General features: G+C 46.2%; 1 protein-coding gene across 1 annotated transcript in view; it reads right to left on the bottom strand.

Moving 5' to 3' along the window:
* The window catches only part of gcgra (glucagon receptor a), a 189,236-nt gene that overhangs the window by 129,951 nt on the left and 38,852 nt on the right, over window positions 1-20,433 (bottom strand).

Genomic DNA, 20,433 nt, shown 5'->3' with positions numbered 1-20,433 from the left:
GCTTGTGGCATTACTCATACTTATGTGGATGGGATCCTCTGACTGGCAGTAGGGCATCGCTCATACCTAGTCATGTAAACAGGATCCCCGAGTGTGTGTGTGTGTGTGTGTGTGTGTTGAGGCTTTGTGTGTCTCGGGGACACCAATATGTATGTTAGTGGTGGTGATAGTGAGTCACTATGTGGAGTACCATGGGGTTGCAGACTTGTGCCATCACTCTTACATACTTATGTAGATGGGGTCCTATGACCGGCAGTAGGGCATCACCTTTGTGTAACTGTGTGACTGGCATCTTTGTTTCTGTGTGAGTGCTGAGCCTTTGTGCGTCTCAGGGACACCAGTATGTTAGTTAGCATTAATAACAGTGAGTTATTATGTGGAGTACCAAGGTGTGTCAGGCTTGTGGCATCACTCTTACGTAACTTATGTGGATGGGGTTCTGTGACTGGCAGTAGGGCATCACTTTTGCGTAATTATGTGACTAGTGTGTGTGTGTGTGTGTGTGTGTGTGTGGATGTGTGTGTGTTGAGCCTTTATGTGTCTCTGGGACACCCGTATGTTAGTTAGTGTTAGAGAGAGTGAGTCACTATGTGGAGTACCGAGGGGTGGCAGGCTTGTGGCATCACTCTTACGTAACTTATGTAGATGGGATCCTCTGACTGGCAGTAGGGCATCGCTCATAACTCGTTGTGTAAACAGGATCCCCGAGTGTGTGTGTGTTAATCTTAAAGTGTGGGAGTAGATGAGCTGAGTAACGGACCTGGTAAGTCTCACAAATCCCACGATATTTCAGTTGGGTGAGTAAAGTATTAAACAAATGTCACGTGAAGGTGGCGTTTTCCGTTAAGAACTTGGAGCTGCCGGCGGAGGTCGGAGGGTTTATGGCCGCCAATTAGCTGTAAAGCCTCCACAGCCAACAATTAACAACAGCACATCAAACGATGCAATTTTGACATCACTTGAGTTGGACTCTGCCGTCTATAAAAGCAATTTCAGCCCCCACAAGCCTATTTGGGCTCCAGTTTTAACTCCATGGTCTCGTCAAGTGTCATTAAAAAGACTTCCTTTATGTCCTCTGCTAACGCAAGCAATTAGATCCTGTTATCGCTGTTAATTTTGAATATGACTCACTGGTGCCAAAAAAATATTTCAACAAAAACGCGATAACCGACTCTTTGATTACATAAAACTAAAAAAAAAAATAGCGGAACCGCTCCGACGTTCAGTAGAATTGGCCAAGTCCCCCGATGCCCCCCCGAAGGTTTCACCATGGGGACTTTGTCTGACTTGTTTGCTTTGCTTTTTTTTTTTTCTTTTTCCAAAAGCAGGCCACAGATCCCACCACCCAGTCCATTTATTCGCTGCGACTCCCCAGTTACGCCCTCAATTGATAAAGATTTAATTTCATTTAGAGTGGCGTCTGGAGGGCATTAACGAGACGCACGCGAGAGCCGTGGTGTGGGTGGCTGCTCACCGCGCTCCATCTTGATAATAAGCAGGCACACACTTTGGGGCTCTCATTTTCTCTGATCTCGACTATTTGGTCAAACTGTTTTTCCATTTCAGAAGTGATGGAAAATGTGGAGCTGGATAGAATAACAATATAGGAGTGCGTTCAGCTAGCCTCAGGCTTTAAAATTAGAAATCGGGGTTGGTGGATGACAGCAAGCAAACAGCCTCTGAGATAGAAGCTGAGACTTCAGATTCGGGGGCAACAGTGCAGGTCCCATCCTGGCCGTGAACAGCGGACCACAGGTGTGAGAGGGTCAGGGGAGACTGTCGGTGCCGTCTACACCGTTGTGTGTGTCTGATAGACTTAGAGCAGGCCTGTGACCCTATGGTGTGTGGTCAGTCGTGGAATCACACCACAGTCCGTCCCAGTGTGTTCATTTGCAAAGAGGTAAACGCCAGTGGCCAGTTGTGAATCCTCAAAACTTGGACTATAAGGTCCTGAGAAGCAACTTTTCTCAACTCTGAGTAACAGACGATATTCTTCATGCCTCCCGACCAACATGAAAATACTCAAACTGGGACAGATTGTGGCATGATTTCATGACAAAACAGTTGGCATAGTCGGCAGGATCTGCACTATGGACGGGTGGAGTGAAGTGTAGTGGCAGTGGCTACACAAAAGACAAAGAGCCCAACCAGCTTCATCAGGAGGAGCTCTGCTTACAGTGCTTAGGGGACGTTCCTGTGTGCAGGGGTGTAGGAGAGCTCCTATTGCTCACCACGTAAGAAAAGGAGCTGCTTCTGAGGGGCTTGGAAATCCAGACACCACAGGTTCACAGCTGGCCACCAGTAGTTCCTCAGTGCAAGCAAGCATCTCAATTCTGGAGGATCACGGTGCAACTCCATGACAAAACAGTTGGCGTAGTCGTCAGGATCTGCACTATGGATGGGTGGAATGAAATGTAGTGGCAGTGGCTACCCGAAAGGTGAGAGGTCAGCCAACTTCATCAGGAAGAGCTCTGCTTACAGTGCTTAGAGGAAGTTCCTGTGTGCAGGAGTGTAGGAGAGCTCCTATTGCTCACCACGTAGGAAAAGGGAACTGCTTCTGAGGGGCTTTGAAATCCAGACACCACCAGTAGTTCCTCAGTGCAAGTAAGCATCCTGACAAGGAAGGATCACAGTGCGACTCCATGATAAAACAACTTGGCGAAGTCGGCAGGATTTCTACTGTGGAAAGGTGGAAAAACACAAAGGGTGGGAAGCTGAGTGAGAAAGAGAAATACCAACACCACCAGAGTGTGCTCTATGTAATGAATTATTATAATTATTATTATTATTATTATTATTTGCAGTCTCTGCTCACACAAGGGTAGGGGAAACTCTTACAGAACACCACACAGAAAAGAGAGCTACCTCTGAGGAGCTTTGCAACCCAGACGTCACAGGTTCACAGCTGGCCACCGGCAGTTCCTCAGTGCAAGCAAGCATCCCGACTGTGGAGGAGCACGGTGCGACTCCACGACAAAACAGTTGGCGTAGTCGTCAGGATCTGCACTATGGATGGGTGGAGTGAAGTGTAGTGGCAGTGGCTGCCCAAAAGGTGAGAGGTCAGCCAACTTCATCAGGAAGAGCTCTGCTTACAGTGCTTAGAGCAGCGGTTCTCAAACTGTGGGGTGCGCAAAGTAACAAAAAAGGGGGTGCGAATGTTTCCATATGTGGCATAATTTCGCTATTCATAGGGAAATTTTAAACTTGTAGCGGTGTATGGGCAGCAAAAAATCTAGGAAAACATTTTATTAGGGTTTTAAAAAAACGTTAGGGGGGCACGATTAAAACTGTTATGAAAACTTGGGTCGCAAATACTTAAAGGTTGAGAAACGCTGGCTTAGAGGAAGTTCCTGTGTGCAGGGGTGTAGGAGAGCTCCTATTGCTCACCCCGTAGGAAAAGGGAACTGCTTCTGAAGGGCTCTGTAATCCAGACACCACAGGTTCACAGTTGGCCATCAGCAGTTTCTCAGCGCAAGCTAGCAATCTGACAGGGAAGGATCATGGTGTGACTCCATGATAAAATAACTTGGCGAAGTCGGCAGGATTTCTACTGTGGAAAGGTGGAAAAACGCAAAGGGTGGGAAGCTGAGTGAGAGTGAGAAAGAAACAGATCAACCAGCACCACCAGAGCGTGCTCCACTTGCAGTCTCTGCATACACACGAGGGTGGGGGGAATCTCTTACTGCACACCACGTAGAAAAGAGAGTTGTTTCTGAGGGGCTTTGTAACCCAGACGTCACAGGTTCACAGCTGGCCACCGGCAGTTCCTCAGTGCAAGCAAGCATCCCGACTCTGGAGGATCACGGTGCGACTCCACGACAAAACAGTTGGCGTAGTCGGCAGGATCTGCACTATGGATGGGTGGAGTGAAGTGTAGTGGCAGTGGCTACCCGAAAGGTGAGAGCTCAGCCAACTTCATCAGGAAGAGCTCTGCTTACAGTGCTTAGAGTAGCGGTTCTCAAACTGTGGGGCGCGCAAAGTAACAAAAAAGGGGGCACGAATGTTGCCATATGTGGCATAATTTCGCTATTCATAGGGAAATTTTAAACTTGTAGCGTTGTATGGGAAGCAAAAAATATAGGAAAACATTTTATTAGGGTTTTAAAAAACATTAGGGGGGCACGATTAAAACTGTTATGAAAACTCGTGTCGCAAATACTTAAAGGTTGAGCCTGTGTGCAGGGGTGTAGGAGAGCTCCTATTGCTCACCACGTAGGAAAGGGAACTGCTTCTGAGGGGCTTTGAAATCCAGACACCACCAGCGGTTCCTCAGTGCAAGTAAGCATTCTGACAGGGAAGGATTATGGTGCGACTCCATGATAAAATAACTTGGCGAAGTCGGCAGGATTTCTATTGTGGAAAGGTTGAGCGGAAAAACACAAAGGGTGGGAAAGTGAATGAGAGTGAGAAAGAGAAATCGACCAACACCACCAGAGTGTGCTCCACTTGCAGTCTCTGCTCAGACGAGGGTAGGGGAATCTCTTACTGCACACCACATCGAAAAGACAGCTGCCTCTGAGGGGCTTTGTAACCCAGACGTCACAGGTTCACAGCTGGCCACTGGCAGTTCCTCAGTGCAAGCAAGTATCCCGACTCTGGAGGATCACGGTGTGACTCCACGACAAAACAGTTGGCGTAGTCGTCAGGATCTGCACTATGGATGGGTGGAGTGAAGTGTAGTGGCAGTGGCTACCCGAAAGGTGAGAGGTCAGCCAACTTCATCAGGAAGAGCTCTGCTTACAGTGCTTAGAGGAAGTTCCTGTGTTCAGGGGTGTAGGAGAGCTCCTATTGCTCACCACATAGGAAAAGGAACTGCTTCTGAGGGGCTTTGAAATCCAGACACCACCAGCAGTCCCTCAGTGCAAGTAAGCATCCTGACAGGGAAGGATCACGGTGTGACTCCATGATAAAATAACCTCGCAAAGTTGGCAGGATTAGTACTGTGGGAAGGTGGAAAGACGCAAAGGGTGGGAAGCTTAGTGAGAAAGAGAAATCGACCAACACCACCAGAGCGTGCTCCAGTTGCAGTCTCTGCGCACACGAGGGTGAGGGGAATCTCTTACTGCACACCACGTAGAAAAGAGAGCTGCCTCTGAGGGGCCTTGTAACTCAGACGTCACAGGTTCACAGCTGCTGGGTCCACAGTGCACAGTGCAGTCCTTCCAGGTGCCCTATATAAAGGGGCCAGTCCCACCATTCAGAGGCCTGAGTCGGGAGGAAGAAGACAAAGCCGGAGGAGGAGTGGAGGCGGATGGACTGGCGGCAAGCATAGAAGGGACCTAGTGTTGGTGTTTTGTGCACTTTAAAAAGTGTAAATAGACCCGGGTGTTGTGTTGAACCTGTGTCCTGCCTGTGTGTGTCCGGGTCAGGGCGGCCATACGCCCTTGTTGTCACAAGCTGCACACCTCATTGATGGCTACACAGTTGTCTCCCCTCGGTGTGGACATAACCATGCAGATGCCCGCTGACGCAGCCCCTCATTAACTCCACCAATGAATACACGACTGACCGCTTACACCTAACTCTCCGGCGATGATGAAATGGCCACTCCTAGAAACTCCGCAAGCCCCAAGTGGGCTCATAGTCATCAGACCAAAAGCCACCTGCTATTGAAATAAGACGTCAATGTGGAGCCCGAGGGACCTTCAATACAGTGGAATGCCCTCCATCACTAATTAATAATCAGTAACCATCCGTTTGCAGGACTTTGTTTTAATTGCATCAGATGTTACCGCCGATCACGGGTTACAGATGGAGCTCTACACTCACAATGGCCTGTCATGTCGGTAACCCTTTGTCATCTTAATTACGGTGGAGCATTGCAACGTGACAGCGCGCTCACTTGTGAACATGGCAACCGCAGAGCCTCAGTGGCACTTCTGTGAATTCCTCCTCTGTGCACTTCAGTCGCGGCATCGCCGATGGTAACAACCTGCTCTGGCGGGAACCTGAGTCCATCCCAGCTGTGGCTGGGCACAAGGCAGGAGACGAGGCCATCGTGGGGGACCTGCCAGCAAACCCAATCAGGAGGGCCAATGAGAATGTGCAAACTCCACACAGACAACGATTAGCTAAAAGCTCTGAGGTGGCAGCGATGCCCACGGGGCCACCAGGTGCTCATTGCTCAACACACAGTTAACAATGTAATTAGTACTGACTGGCACCCTGTCCAGAGAGTCACCCATAATGCACCTTGTACCGTCCGGACAGGATCAAAAAGAATTAAAAATGCACATATGTAGTATGTACGCAACGTCACCCAAGATGGACCCTAACGTGTTGGTCATCTCTTTTGTGTGGACGGAAGGTTGAGCCTGTGGTCAGAGCCATCTTTAGTTTATATGTCTACTGGGCATTAATTATGCCAAGATGAGCAGATGACCAAAATTTGGTTGTGTATTTTTGTCCATCCATTCATCCATCTTCTCCAGCCCTATCATCCAGGACAGATTTGTGGGACAGCTGGAGCCAATCTTAGAAGTCACCAGACTTCACAAAGCAAGAACAATCCATCAGAAGGTGTCAGATATGGCAAATAAATCAATTTGGACTCAATCGTGTGGGTTCGTTTTTACCATCCTGAGACAAACAGACTCGTATTTCATGGGATTTCACGGTCTGCACAATTTGTACACTTTTTATTTGTCATTTGTTTAATAAAATCTGCCCTGAGTCTCGCTTGTCTGCCTGGTCCATCCTCAGTTTATGATTACAGATGCCCCCCAATGCCAGGGATGTGACAGTGGCTGTGGGTCTGGGACACGACCATCGGGCACTGGTTCATGATGAGCTCACGGAGCGCTGACCAGCCCACTATCGAATTGTGCCGATGACTGAAACACTATGACGGATGTGCTCTCCGTGTTGTTGGCACATCCTGCACTTTGTCCTCTTGAGAACGTCCTTCTGATGGTGGCGTGTGCGAAGTGCCCGATCCTAAGCTGCGATGTCTGGCCCTTCAAGCCCAGAGGTCAGTTTCTTGTCAGTAGAAGTGACCGCCGAGTGTTTCCGATAAGAGGTTGCCGATATTTAAATGGACCTCCAGACTAGATGCTATTTTTCCAGGGTTGGGTTGGCGAATATCAGGCTTAGATAGATAGATAGATAGATAGATAGATAGATAGATAGATAGATAGATAGATAGATAGATAGATAGATAGATAGATAGATAGATAGATAGATAGATAGATAGATACTTTATTAATCCCAGGGGGAAATTCACATATTCAGGTATCTTTGCCAATTTTGACAAGAGGGCACTTCCTCTCCTGTTGTTCACATTTCGGTACGAGTGGGACTCATTTCCCAAGCTCGACATATTCGCTAAGGTGGACAATCATGCTATTGTGTGTGCCCTCCACCTCAATGTGTCCAGGGCCGCCACTTCATCTGGGATGGGCATTTGGTTATTTTTATAATATTACTAGCTGTCCACCGCGGCTCTGCCCACGTAGTAGTGTAACAGGACACATTTTAAAAATCAATAAAAAAATTTTCAAAAAATGTAATTTGTATCGAGTACAATTTATATATTGGTAACTTTCATATCCTCGTGATATACAATATTTTTGGTTTTGCTATCAGGGGCGAGGACATAGAGGTTTCTTAGGAGAAAGTGACATAAAGCTGACCGCTGCCAATTCGAGTGTCTGTCCCTGGGTCTTGCTAATTGACATTGCAAAGCAAAGCTCACCGGGAACTGGAATGTCTTGAATTGAAAGGCCATGTCCGTCGCGATTAGAGGAATGTGAGGGATTGAAACATCAGAGCGACTCGAACGGAGGCTGGCATGTGAGGCAAGGGAGGCCCCGCCCACGTCCCCCCTCCCCTCGGCCCGCAGCGTCTCTCCCGGATTTGTGCAAATAAATCGCTGGCGCAGGTGAACTACGATACTTAGCGCGATGAGAGAAGTCGCAAAATCAACCGGAAGGTTCGGTGGGGTGGGTTTCACTTAAAGTGGTTATGTTATCCCCCCTATCTGTTTAAATCTTTGTGGTTGAAATAAGGCCTTGCAGGTCCCACAGGAAGCGACTACACCACTTGCTTACCTGTGAAATTTTGGCCTGACTGGGAAACATTTAGAGGTCACTCCATCTTAATAAAAGGGTGTGTGTCTGTCCAGTTGCAATGTCTCTGTCATCCCAAAAGGTGATGAACGACAAATATTTTTAGTGATCAAATGCACTGCATTTTTCATTCCAACAGATGGCGCATCACAAACCTTTACACTGCTTTTATGAATCCCATATCAAATGGCACATAACAGAGACACATGCATTGTATAGTGCACTGCAAATGTTAACGCTGAGGTCTGCGTTGATTATTTAGACATTTAACCCGTGTTAGATAGGAAGCACGGCTAGTTTCATTCGTATTGTTACAACATACATGCTCTTGAATGGGGTTCTTAACTGGCTAAGTGATTAGTAAACAATAAAAGAAAATGAAACAGAGAACATTCTGGTATTAAGATGGAGTTTCTAGAACATTCTAGTATTATGTAGGAGTTTCCAGAACATTCTAGTAATATGTGTGAGCTTCCAGAACATTCTAGTATTAGGTAGGACCTTACAGAACCTTCTAGTATAATGTAGGAATGTCCAGAACATTCTAGTCTTAAGGAGTTTCCAGAACATTCTAGTATCATGTAGGAGTTTCCAGAACATTCTAGTATCATGTAGGAGCTTCCAGAACATTCTAGTATCAAGGAGTTTCTAGAATATTCTAGTATTAAGTAGGAGCTTCCAGAACATTCTAGTATTAAGAAGTTTCCAGAACATTCTAGTATTAAGAAGTTTCCAGAACATTCTAGTAATATGTGTGAGTTTCCAGAACATTCTAGTAATATGTATGAGATTCTATAACATTCTAGCATTAAGTAGGAGTTTCCAGAACATTCTAATAAAACTTAGGAGCCTCCAGGACATTCTAGTAACACATATGAGTTTCTAGAACATTCTAGTATTAAGTAGGTGTTTCCAGAACATTCTAGTATTAAGGAGTTTCCAGAACATTCTAGTATTAAAGAGTTTCTAGAACATTCTAGTAATAAGTAGAAGCTTCTAGAAAATCTAGTATTAAGTAGTTTCTAGGACATTCTAGTAATATGTGTGAGCTTCCAGGACATTCTAGTAATAACTGGGAGTTTCCAGAACATTCTACTATTAAGGAGTTTCTAGAACATTCTAGTAATAAGTAGGAGCTTTCAGGACATTCTACTGTAGTATTAAGTAGGAGTTTCTAGAACATTCTAGCATTACGTGGAGCCCCCTTGTGGTCACAAGGTATTAACACGCATACACTGTCTCTGAAAAGCATCCTCACTAGCTTGTGATGAGACGTACGTTAATGATATACAGTATATGAGGTAACGTATTCTTATTTAAATACAGAGTTAATGGTACCATCTGAATTAAAGACTCATTGTGTCTGACAAGTGCACCCCTGTGATCTCGCCTGCTGAAGAGGGCGTGCAGTGCAGGTGGAGCCGTCTCTTCATGAAGTCTGCTGTGGCTTTTATTTGTGGGACTTTGGGAAGCTCAGCCAGGCTCCCCCTCCCCCCCCCCCATGGCAGATCACCGGGAAAACAATGGGCCTCGGTGGCCCCCATGGTGGTCATGTGCTAAGTGGAAACACCATCAGCTGTAGGACCAGGCATGGCGTCTCCCGTCCTGCTACAAAATCCAGCAGGTCTGCTCAGAGGACGGCGCGCTGCCTGTAATCAGGGGGACGTGACCACCACACAGCTGACGGTTTCCTACCACCAGCTTCGCTTCACACCACAAGATTTTATTCCACTGCTTGAAATTGAAGGCGCTGGAGGTTTTCTCAGAAAGATAAACCCTTGAAATCCTGATGAGCTGGTAACGCGCAGGTCTTGTGTCACCTCTGCGACTGCTGCTGCTGTGACAGTGGAGGAAGTGGTTTTCATCCAGCAGAGGCGTAAATTCAAAACAAAAGTTCACAACAAAGTTCAAAAAGCCAAACCGGAGGAGTCCGGTTAATAAAGTCAATGTAATGGAATACCACCGAGCCGCGAGGAATGGAAAGGAAGGGACACCAGAGGGAGCGTGACCCACTAGGGGGGCACTCTGATTGGTGCTCGAGCTGCTGGTCAGTCCAGTCATCTAATCAGGTTTTAGCATCGTCAGCATAACACTTGGAACTGTCACTTGCAGCCAATGACAAAGCAGCTTTGGTTTCACACATTATGGCGCCTGTCTGCGTGAGGCAGACCTTCACTGGTGGGCAGTGTCACAGCTAAGGGGGCTGAATGGAAACCTCAAAGTTTCATAATGTCTGAGTGTGACTCTGAGCAAATCCCCCCACGTGACGTCAATGGCCCCGCGCTGTGCACGTGAGCCACTTTGACACGCGGGGCACACGTGACGAACACGAATTGACAGCTAAATATGTTCATTGATCAGTTTTAGAGCGTTGTGTTTGCCGGGGCTGTGCATTACAAAAGCAGAGCGTGCGATCGAGAGGAACGAATGGTGTCACTGGGAAGTGTGCCATATCGGTTAACAGCGTCAGGCTTTGTTCATTTTTAGTGACGAGCAAACCCCCCGTTGAATTTGCTTCGCCGAAATTGTGGAAATGTTCGCAAACTTCACCGAACTCCGCCAACGCCATTGAAGTCAACTGAACTGCTGCAGTTTTTGAGTGGACTGTAACGGTGCAGGGATCCTTAATGGTAGCAAAAAGTCTGCCAACTATCCTGGACCAATTATTGTGTCCCAATAGGTGATCTAAGTTGAGAGGCGGCAGTATCAACCACCGTGCCACCGTGCCTCAGACAACAAATGACACAGACGGAACGAACGCCAGAAACAAAACACAACAAACAGCCACATACTTAGCAATACGTAAATAAAGTGAAGATCGCGGCGCTTGGGGCACACATGGGTAGTGCCACGAGGCGGCGGCGTGTGACCTCTTTCTGTGTTGCCTCGTAAAGAGTAAGAGATCCGTTTCTTTTGATTATGTCATGTTTCCTGACCGAGGGAGGGCGTGGCACCTTTAGGCCTTGTAATCTGCATGCATAATTAGCCACGCGGCGCTGCCAGCGCACAGGAATCATGGATATGTGTCTGGTGGCAATAGTCGTAAGGCTGCAAGTTTCAGGAGAATTCTTTTTAAAATCACGCAGGATGGAACTCTAGCAGCATCTGGGGTCTTCGAGACCCATTCTTACCCTTTCAAGTTTATTCACGACCCACATACAGCAGCCAAAGTGCCAACTGGGGGTGTTTGACACAACCAGGAGTTCAAGAAATCGGTGCACTCAGAGACGGGGTGCAGGTCACAGCACTGTCAAGTGTTCGGGGTGGGGTGTGATGAGGGGGGGTGGCAGTGTGATGGGGTACACGCATCTCAGTAGCCGAATCTTTGTGACCCCAGCTACGACCAACATCGGTGACAGTCTTCACGGGAGACACGCGTGAAGATTCTAAGCCTGGCTGCTACAGCTCTGTGACATGGGGCGCTTGGAAAAAATAAAATTCCCAGGAAAATATTTGGCGAAGATGGTGACCGGAGAACACAGCGTAATTGTTACAATAAACGTGTTGGTGAATTTTGCCATCCATTATGAAAGTGCTGCATCGATAAATGATACAGAAATTAATGAACTGCTAAACCGTGTGGCAGCGAAAGTCCATACTGGCATTGATTGCCTGTTATAAAGTTGCTATGAATTAATTCATGAATGCATGTATTGGTAAATTGTATCATACTGTAACTGCCAATGTTGGCGTGCATTGTGGGTTACCAAGGGGCCCTATAAATGAATCATAAATATTGTAATGGATTCATTTGTTAGGTGTAACTCAAAGTTGTCAGGCTTTGTCTATTATAAAAGGTGCCATATAAATATTAATATTGATGAATGCATGTATTATTAAATTATATTGTATTGTTACTATTAATATTGTCATGCGCTACCTATTATGAAGGTGCCATATTATATAAATATAAATCAATTTGTAACACATTAATTGGTAAATTGTATTTTATTGTAATTCAGTATTGTCACTCACACTGTATAAATTGAACACATTTTAATGCACTCATTTTGTAAAATGTACCATACACTGTATTTTTTTTAATTCATTTTATTTAAAAAAATAAACATTCCATACAATCAAGTCAAACTTAACAAAACAGAATTCAACATCCACCTAAAAAATGCACCAAATTGCAACTTCCAATATTCATTGTCTATTATGAAGGCGCCATTTAGATTACGTGGTACAATTGTATTGAATTGTCACTTTCAATATGGTCATGCACTGTTCATTAGTGCTATACAAATTAAATACGCTTTCTTTTAATGAATTAATTTGTAAATTGTAACTCAATACTGCCATTCATCGCTTATCATAAAGGTGCTATTTAAATGAAATAAAAATGAATTTATGCAGGCATTGTTTGCCACCGTTAGCACTGACCTGCTGCTCTGTGTCTGTTTGAGGTTTCACTCTTGTTTCCGTTGTATTTCAAGTTCTGTATCTGCAGCATCTTTCCATGTTCTTGTTGTCCTTTGTGGGTGGAGCCTGAGGAGGCGGGGCCAACCTGACATCACAGCTATTGGATCCTCTGCCGACTATAAAAGGCTGACAGCTGTAGTGGTGCACTGAGGTTGCCTGAAGTCGATCAAACTTTAAACAAGGCGGTGCGCGGACCCCCGGCCGTGTGGTAAATCCTTGTATTAGTGGATCGATTGATCGTGGGGACAGGGAGTCCCCCCTTTGGGGAAATTCAACCCAAACATTTTATGGGCAGCCTTTTGATTGGGGTAAACTGCACCCCCTAGTGACACCACTAATTCATTTATTGATTAATGAATTCATTGGTAAATCTCAAAGAGTTGTGCTGCAGTATTCATTATGAAGGCACCGCATATACAGTGGAACCTCGGTTCACGACCATAATTCTATATGCTGTAAATGTAATCAATTACTATTATTATTATTATAATTCGTTCCAAAACTCTGGTCGTAAACCGATTTGGTCGTGAACCGAAGCAATTTCCCCCATAGGATTGTATATAAATACAATTAATCCTTTCCAGACCATACGAACTGTATGTAAATATATATATATTTTAAGTTTTTAAGCACAAATATAGTTAATTAAACCATAGAATGCACAGCGTAATAGTAAACTAATGTAAAAACATTGAATAACACTGAGAAAACCTTGAACAACAGAGAAAACTAACACTGCAATAGTTGGCGCTATAGCGCTAGGAACCGCTCACTAAAAACACTTTTTTTAATGAGTTTTAAGCAGAGGGAAAAAAAAATGAACATTTGAAAAAATCCGTAATTTAATAAACCACCAAGAAAAGTAACACTGCAACAGTGCAGACTATGAACCGATCGCTGTAAACAGAAGTGAAAACAAAATGCCGTCTCAACCTTATGTGTCCAGCCCTCTCTCGCTCACGCTGCCTGTGTGTGTGTGTATGTGTGTGTGTGTGTCTCTCTCGTGTGTGTGTGTGTCGCGCTCGCTCTCTTGCTCGCTGCACAGGAAATGCACAGGGAGAGACTGAACATGTACAAACCGAAAGGGAAACTGGCCTGTTCGTATACCGAGTGTGTGGTCGTGAACTGAGGCAAAAGTTTGGCAAACTTTTTGGTCGTAAACCGATTTGTACGTAAACCGAGACGTTCGTGAACTGAGGTTCCACTGTAATAATATTCATTCATAAATTAGATATGTTTGAAATGCTGTGTTCTTTGTGATGGCACTACATACAGGAATTAAACATGAATTCACTGCTCAATATAATAATTGATAAAACCGATAGCACTGTTTAAAACAAAGAACAATTCTGTGTTTAATATATTCATCGATAAAGTGAAGAGCTGAAAACGCTGATAAAGGGAGTGAAAAAGCAGCATTGATGGTTCTGATGCACAATCTGTTGGAATGACAAATGCAAGGCATTTTACTACTACAAATGTTTGTGATGCACCATCTGTTGGAACGACAGAGACGTAGCAAGCAGACACTTGTCCTTTAATTAAGGCAGATTGCAAAAAAGGTTGCGAGTTTAAACCTTGCAAGGTACAATATAAAATAAAGAGCGGACAATGGGGCTGTGTGCCCGCCTAATAATTATAGATGCAGTACCACATCGGCAGACAAAGCCCTCCAGATACATCGACGTGAAAGGAATTCATCTCCTGCCACTTAGGGCCAGAGGGACAGACAATGAAGAGCTGAAGGATCCAAGCCATTTGTTCTGCCGGCGCCATCGGACCGCATCAGTCCAAACAATTGGAAAACCAAACCTGGCAGGTGACTCTGACTGTGCCTGAAGACCACTGCACTTTGTTTTTGCGTACTTGTCTTTCAGGGGAAAAGAAACAACAACTGATTTATCCGCAGAACACGGAGTCAAGACTCCTGCCAGGGCCATGGAGAAGAGATTCATATTCAGCAGATTTAAAGTGACATTAAGTGACGAAGCTGCAAAGCTTTTCTCTTCTGTGAATTAACCTACAGCGGAGTACTGCTTGGAAGACTTTCACACAATAAGTTCCCTTCATCTACTGGCAAACACGGGGCCACGCTTTTTGTGCCAGGAGTTTGGGGAGCTGCAGCGCCCCCTACAGGTCAGAACATACATACATACATACATACATACTGTATATGCACATATACAGTACATACATAAATGATATATATACATATACATATATATACATACATATATATTATATATACTGTATATATATATATATATATATATATATATATATAAGATAGAGCTTTGAGTACTGAGAAAAGCACTATATAATTGTAATAATGAATTATATACATATATATGTTATATATACATATATATATATATGTTATATATACATATACATATATACACATACATATATATATATATATATATATATATATATATATACATACATACATACATACATACATATATACTGTGGTACCCGGATGGGGGTGGTACCCAGCCGGGACGCCCGAGAAGACCGGAGGAGGGCTTGTGCCTCCTCCAGACCTTGAGGGGGCGACCGCCCTGGGGGCCGCGGGTACAGAGCTGTGAAGTTCGACCCTGTAGGGGTCCGTGGGCACCGCCAGGGGGACCCCAATACCTGGAGGACCCAGTACCACAGCACTTCCACCACACCAGGAAGTGCTGGGGGGAAGAGGAACAGGGACACCCGGAGTGCTTCCGGGGAGACAGCCAGCACTTCCGCCACACTGGGGCGTGTTGGTGGGAGATTGCCGGGAACACACCTGGAGCACATCCGGGTGCTTATTTAAACGGGCCGCCTCCCTTCAAAGATGGACTTGAGTCGGGTGGAAGAGTGGACAAGGTTTCTGAAGGAGAGAAGGAGGCGGTCTGGAAGAAGAGAGAGAGAGAAGGCATTGTGTAGGCCTAGACTGAGGGGTATTGGGGTTGTGAGTAATGATGGACTGTATTGTAGAGCACCAAAATTAATGTGTGTGGGGTGATTTAAACGTGTCTGCCTGTCTGTGTCCGGGTCATATTCCACAATACATACATATATACATACATATACATACACATACATACACACACATACACACTATATTATATATATATATATATATATATATATACTGCTCAAAAAACTTAAAGGATCACTTTATAATCCGAGTACAGCATCAAGTCAATGACACTTGTGGACTATTGATCTGCTCAGTTCAGTAGCAGAGGGGCTTGTTCATCAGTTTCAGCTGCTTTGGTGCACTAGAGGGGCAACAAGACAACCCCCAAAACAGGAATGAATGGTTTAACAGGTGGAGGCCACTGACATTTTTCCCTCCTCATCTGTATTGTCACTCGTTTTGCATTTGGCTACAGTCAGTGTCACTACTGGACCCTATAGAGCTGGCACAGGTAGTCCACCTTCTCCAGGATGGCAGGCACATCGCTATGTGTCATTGCCAGATGGTTTGCTGTGTCTTCCAGCACAGTCTCAAGGGCATGGAGGAGATTCCAGGAGACAGGCGGTTACTCTCGGAGAGCTGGACAGGGCCCCTCATAGAAGGTCCTTAACCCATCAGCAGGACTCACCAGTATCTGCTCCTTTGGGCAAAGAGGAACAGGATGAGGACTGGCAGAGCCTACAAAATGACTTCCAGCAGGTAGGCAGGCCACTGGTGTGAATGTCTCTGACCAAACCATCAGAAACAGACTTCATGAGGGTGGCCTGAGAGCCCGACAATGTCCTCTAGTGGGCACCGTGGAGCTCGATTGGCATTTGCCATAGAATACCAGAATTGGGCAGGTCCACCACTGGCACCCTGTGCTTTTCACAGATGAGGGCAGGTTCACCCTGAGCACATGTGACAGGCGTGAAAGGGTCTGGAGAAGCCGTGGAGAACGTGATGCTGCCTGTGACATCGTTCAGCATGAGCGGTTTGGTGGTCTGGGGAGGCATATCCATGGAGGGGCACACAGACCTCTACAGGCTAGACAACAGCACCTTGACTGCCATTAGGCATCAGGATGAATTCCTTGGACCCATTGTCAGACCCTATACTGGTGCAGTGGCTCCTGGGTTCCTCCTGGTGCCCGACTATGCCCGGCCTCATGTGGCGAGAGGATGAAGGAATTGATCCCATTGACTGTAAAACCCCCCATCGCCTGACCTGAACCCAATAGAACACCTCTGGGTGGGACATTATGTTTCGCTCCATCTGACACCTTAGCCTGTCCAGGAGCTCAGTGATGCCCTGGTCCAGATCTGAGAGGAGATCTCCCAGGACCCCATCTGTTGTCTCATTAGGACGTTGTCAGGCATTATACAAACTACGGAGTACGATTTGGAGTTGCTGCAATGAGATTTTGGCAAAATGGACTCGCCTGCCACCACATCATTTTTTCTCTTTGATTTTCGGGGTGTCGATATATAATATATATCAAAATAATGAACAAATTATTAAATTATATATTTGTGATTGTAATTAGGAGAGAACATACACACCCCCATAGACTTCCTACATATCCCAGACTGTGAATGAATCAAAAGTCATTCAGTTAAACGGGTAGTTCATTCTGTAAAGTGAATCTGAACGCCCATCACTACCAACGAGAGCCAAAACCAGCGCCAAAAATGCCCGCCAGAGAGGATTTAACCATCAAATTCCAGGTAAACTAGGAAGAAGGTGGCAAGTACTGACACCAGGAAATGAAATCAGGTCAGAAAAACAAAACGAAATTCGTTACCAGGAGGACAGCGAGATCGAAGGGTGACAAACCAAAGGTGCAAAACAAACTTGACATCAAAGGGAGACGCCAGAAACGTTGTTACCAGCAAAACAGAATAAAGAAGCGTGACACGAATCAAAGGTTGTTTCTGTGTTTATCCAAACATAGATAACGAGATGAGCGTCGTGTCGATATTAAACGGGTCACACCGATAATGTCACGTGTCACGATGTGCGAAGGCACTCTCCCCAGCAACCAGCGGACGTCTAGACAACCGGCCACCACAAGGGTGTGGCCCGCAACAAGCAACTAAATAGCGGTGTACACAAAACTATAATTAAGGTATAATCACAAGAGATGTAAGAGCAAATGCAGGACCCTTATAAAATAAAAGATCCATTTCACACTGTGAAGCTCCAAAGGAGCCAGCAAAGACAATCCAGCACTCCAGATGACCCGCCAGGGACGGAGGGAATCCTCCACCTTTATAGGGCAGTGGGCAGTCCCTGGCGTTGACGGACAGGAGGCCCCGCCTCTTAGGGATCCACCCACAAAGGCACATAAAGCAGGCGCAGAAAACAAAGCAGATGATGGACAAAAGTCACATTAGCATAAATAAAATAAATCAACGACACAAATATGAACACAAAGATGAAGAAGCCCAGTCAGGGGACGCACCCTGACTGAAACATAACAGTTTCTATTTCTGATTAATAAACCCCGAACGGCAGCAGCCGAAAGAAGAAGAAGAAGAAGAAGATTCATTCAACGTTGACTTTAACAGATAACTTTAATCTTTACTACCTCGGTGCTATAAATGAGGTGAGCGGCAATGGGTGGGGGGGGTTGATACTTGATGGAGGATTTCATTCCGAGGCCAGAATTTCTGGTTTTTGCGGCTAACTTTGAAATCCAGCCCAGTCGAGGGAAAGCGTCCGCCACATGAAGGACCCTTAAGGGGGCGGCAAGCTGTGCAGGCAGGTCAATTACCCCGAGCCCACCCCTTTTGTGCCGCTGTCCTCCGGTTCATCACTTCAATCGCCCGATCGGAGCCTCTTCATTTGGAATCCTGCCCACGGCGGCGTCACATTTTCACTTTGCAGCCTTCTGTCAGAGCACTCGAGCCGCGGTGACCGTCCGGTGCTAAGTGATGTGAGTGCGGTGGCTCCTTTTCATGTTGCTCCCTCGCTCCGGCGGGTGGACGTCAGTGTCGGAGAGCAGCCGCCCCTTCTTGCTCTGTCAAAAAGAGCTAAAGATCCCGTCGAGAATGTCAGGACCCCCCCCCCCAAAGCCCCCCCCACATACATACACTTGATGGGATACCGGCCCACCCAATTACAGAGTGCACTCACTCATACTGTGACGTCAGGCCAATTCAGGGTCACCAAGGACATCTTTGCAAATTAAAAAATTGCAAGCAGAGTATCCAGAAAGAGCCTACATGGGCATGATGGTGGTGGGGGGGGGGGCACAGAGCTTCCAAAGGCCCAATGAAGACATTCAGCAGCTTTATGTTCATCCACAGGGGGTGAGAGTTTAGGGGGATGTACTGTATATGTTGTGAGTAAATTTTTTGGACCACCATACTAATACTGGGTGGGGTCTGCTGTTCCTCTCCAAACAGCCTCCAGTCGGACTCCACAAGATGTCCAAAGACTTTCCTTTGAGGTTGCGTTCCACGTTGACGTGACTGCAGATTTGCCAGCTGCTCATTCGTGCTGCGCATCTGCCGTTCCAACAGATGGTGCATCACAATTGTAGTACTAAAATGCCTGGCATTTGTCATTCCACGCATGTTCTGGGAGGGCCACTGAAGACCACCGAACCCCATGTCATGTTCACGACATGCTGCATTATCGTGCTGGCAGTGGCCATTAGAAGACGGGTCCAACTGTGGTCATGATGGGATGCAGGTGGTCTACAATGGCACTCTGCTAGATCAGAGCATTCAAGTGATGCTTGATTGGTGTGCCAGGAAAACATTCGGCATGGCATTAGACCTCCGCCGCCAACCTGAAGGCAGGCTAGATGAATGGATTCCTGCTGTTCTGGTCCTCCCATCTGCATGATTCAGTAGAAATCGAGACTTCGTCACACCAGGCTACGCTTTTCCAGTCTTGAGCCGTCCAGTTTTGGTCAGCCTGTGCCCATGGCAGCCTCAGCTTCCCATTTTTGGCTGACAGGATTGGAACCTGATGTGGTCTTCTGCCTCTGAGATGTTTTTTCTGACCCCCCCCCCCCCCCAAGTTGTCCAGAGTGCTTTATCGGAGTGTCAGCTCTGACCAGCCTGGCCATTCTCCTATCCCTCTTGTCGACAAGGTATTTCTGTCCACTGGGTGTTTGGGGTTTTTTGCACCCTTCTGAATAAACTCTGAAGATTGTTGTTGGTGGAAATCGCAGGAGATCAGCAGTTCCAGAAATACTCACAGCAGCCCGTCTGGCACCAACTGTTGAAATGACTGAGATACCCACTCTGGTGTTTGATATGAACGTTAGCTGAAGCTCCTGACCCACACCTGCAGGATATTGTGCATTGTGCTGCTGCCACGTGATTGGCTGATTGGATCATTGCCTGGATTGGCAGATGCACAGGCGTTCCAAATAATCTGTCCAGTGAGCGTACGTCGCAGATTGGACGCTGAGCAAATCCAGTCTGACGTTGTAAAGTCTGGAGAGCATCAACATGGTACATGTTAGGGTTTCACTGCACTCAATGCTACCATTACTAGCACTACTGCTACAAATGGTGACCGGACCAGAGACTGAACTCAAGACCCTGGAGCTGCAAAGAAGCCAGTGTGCCACCTCTTGTGGCATTTCAAAAGGCACCTGGGCCATCGATTATCAGCCCTGCTAAATCCAATTTCTGGTCACAAGGGGAGCTTCTCAACAGCACTGGCGCAAGAAAGGAGAGGATGTTATGAAAGATGACAATCCAGAAAGGGAGGAAATCCTCTCTATGTTCGATAAAAAATATTTGGAGGTTAGATCTTTCACATGGTGGCTTTTGCATGCAACATCACAACGTTTATTGATGCAAAATCACTGAATCAACAGTCGCCTAAAGCAGCAGACGAAGCCACAGCAGCGCATTTACAGCCTGCAGGTACAGTACGGGTGGCACAGCGGGTGGCGCTCATGGCACAGGAGTTCAACTGCTAGCCCAGCAAATGATGGACTCAAGTTATTCTCCATGACATGGGTGCCGTTTCAAA

Source organism: Erpetoichthys calabaricus, chromosome 14, assembly GCF_900747795.2.
Source record: "Erpetoichthys calabaricus chromosome 14, fErpCal1.3, whole genome shotgun sequence".
NCBI classification, from domain to species: domain Eukaryota; kingdom Metazoa; phylum Chordata; class Cladistia; order Polypteriformes; family Polypteridae; genus Erpetoichthys; species Erpetoichthys calabaricus.
Note: the sequence above shows the minus strand (reverse complement) of the source record. Positions and strands in the feature narration are given on the sequence as shown.